Source organism: Eubalaena glacialis, chromosome 8, assembly GCF_028564815.1.
Source record: "Eubalaena glacialis isolate mEubGla1 chromosome 8, mEubGla1.1.hap2.+ XY, whole genome shotgun sequence".
NCBI lineage: Eukaryota > Metazoa > Chordata > Mammalia > Artiodactyla > Balaenidae > Eubalaena > Eubalaena glacialis.
The window spans coordinates 81,627,689-81,630,382 of record NC_083723.1 but is presented as its reverse complement, the minus strand read 5'-3'; the positions used below and the strand labels follow the sequence as shown (position 1 = coordinate 81,630,382).

The 2,694-nt window shown below is 46.4% G+C and overlaps 1 pseudogene; it reads left to right on the top strand.

The window, feature by feature from the left end:
• Positions 1-546: 546 nt before the first annotated feature.
• On the top strand, positions 547-882 carry LOC133096322 (protein FAM32A-like; annotated as a pseudogene).
• Positions 883-2,694: the final 1,812 nt, after the last annotated feature.

Genomic DNA, 2,694 nt, shown 5'->3' with positions numbered 1-2,694 from the left:
CAACATTTTGGTATTCTAACTTACCTGGTTGTACGTACCAGAAAGCCAAACCAGCTTAAGCAAAAAAGAAATACACGGGGTCCGGTAACTGAGAAGTTTAGGAGTTGAATAACTTTGGCATGGTTGACTCTAGCTGCTCAAATAAAGTGACTGGGCATCTGTCTCTTTTCATCTCTTGGTTCTGTTTTCCTCTGAGCTGGCCTTGTTCTTCAGAGCCATCTGCCTTCTCGTGATGAAAAGAAAGTCCCTAGCAGCACTAAGCTCACATGATCCTTAGTGTCTCACAGCTCAGAAAATGGAGATTCAGGTCATCTCTTTTAGTATCTGATTATTCTCCCTAAAAGGTCCTTAAGTAGCTCTACTTGGAGCAGAAGCCCATCCCTGGGCCAATAGCTGACTCCAGAGGTCTGGGATACTCCAAATGCTCAGCCTGGACCACCTGCCCACCCCTGTGATCATTTAGAATAGGGAGCAGGTGTTCTCTGCCCCAAGCATGATGCTCACTGTTTTCATGAAAAGGCAGTCTTGAAACTTCAGCAGGGCGCCATGGAAGCCTATGAGCAGGTCCAAAAGGAGCCCCTGAAGCTGAAAGGCGTTGCAGAGCTCAGAGTGACTAAGCGGAAGAAGAAAAAGAACAAAGACAAGGCGAAACTCCTGTAAGCGATGGGAACGAGCAAAAAGAACGAGGAGGAGAAGTGGCGCAGCCTGGACAAGCGGACACTGGCCCAGGTGGCCTCTGAGAAGCAGCAGGAGAAATGGCAAATGGAAAGGATCCTGAAGAAAGCATCCAAAACCCACAAGCAGAGGGTAGAAGACTTCAACAGACACCTGGACACACTCACGGAGCACTATGACATTCCTAAAGTTAGCTGAACAAAGTAGCCTCCCCATCCGGGGTACGGAGTAGCATCGAGGAGAAGCAGAAGGCAAAGTTGGGATTATGTTTGGTGCCTTTGGCATCTTCTAGAAATGTTCTCTTACACACATCCTTACGTCTTCTGCTTGAGACAGTGCTTTTCAAAGCTGTATGTCCTCATTCTGGAACTTGATTAAAGTAAGACTGTCCTTTTACTCTATTTTGATTTCTCGGTAGCACATAGAAGAGAAAGCTTTTTAGCTTGGAAAGTTTGCCCAGAGATTAAGGTTATTTCTGTGTAAGTGCTGTGGAAAAGTGTTTTTACCCCCGAGTTGCATCTGACTCTTTGACAGCTAGCCAGCTGGCTTTGCCTAGATGAAACCAACTCCAGGGGACAAGGAGCTAATGCCAGCGTGGCCTGCAGCATGTAGACCGCTGTAGGGCCCTGCAGGGGCTGCCTTTCCAAGCTCCCTCTAGCTTGGGGCTCATGCTCTCTCGTCCAGGGTCCAAGGAAGCCACTTGTAGCTTCGTGGCCTTCAGACTACCTCCTCAGCCACCTGGCCACTGAGACAATGTGGCCTGGGAAACAGAACAACCACCTAAGGCAAGGATGGAACGTACGTCTTGTCCCTTTCTGAAGCTGTGGCCAGTGTGTAGCCTCTTCCCCCAATGTCCCCATTCCAGACATGTCTAGTGGGTGTTGCCATGGCAGACACTGCCAGTTGAGCACAGCATTCTTTGTAATGGAACCCAGACACAACCTGCCTTCTTACCCTCCACCCTGGGCTCCAAGCAGCTGCCCGTATTTATTCAGAGTTGGCACATAACGTGTTTGGCGTTCCTGGCCTCAGGACACCTCAGGGGTGATGGGACCAAGGCAGAGCTCCAGAACAGACAGACATGGGTGCAGTTGAAAGGAAGGACTCAGGTTCCCATGCTGGAGAGCCAGGATCTTTGAGGGCCTATGTGTACCCACCAGATGCGGATCAAATTGCATATGCTATTGGGAGGAAGTGTGTTGACATAGATGTTGAAAGAATAAGAAAGTCAGAAAAGAAAAACCAAGTGTTGGGTTTGGGACTGTCATATGTGAAAGGCAGAATAAGACAAAAAAGTTATTAAAAAAAAAGAAAAGGCAGCCTTGTTTAGCGGAAAGAACACTAGACTGATATTCAAAATACCTTGGTTTTGCTTCTGGCTCTGCCACCTCCTAACTGTGTGACCTTGGGCAGGCAATTTCACTTCCTCAGACACCAGTATTTTGTGGTGTAGAATGAATGGGTTGGATTAGATGATTCCAGATTTAAATGTCTATAAATGTGTTTCATTAATTCAGAAGGAATCAAGGTTTATTTGTCTATTTGGGGGCTCAAAACAAGATGTAGAAGTAAGTTCTAGCAGTCCTAGTCAATAACAGAAACTTATTCAAGCTAGGTTAAGCAAAAGAAAAATACGTCAGGAGAACTTTGTACAAAAATCCAGAGTATCTCACAGAACCCAAGGACAGAAGTGGACGTCACGAAAGCCAAGCAGCAGGAACTAGAAAACTACCAGGAACTATTATTTTCTCTCAGTCTCTGTCTCAGTCTCTGTCTCTCCCTCTCCCTTCCTTCCTCCCTCTTGCTCTCTCTCTCTCTCTCTAACCAGATCATTTTCCCCCCTTTTCCCTTTATTTTGCACATCAGTTCCGTTCTCCTCTTTCTTTTTTTCTTTTTTCTTTTTTCCGTTCTCCTCTTTAAATGTCTACTTTCTCTGCTTCTCCCGGCATGTGGATGAGAATGGTTTTCCATGATGGCAGCTTCTGCTCTTCAGTTTCCATAACCCTCATTCCAGCTAAA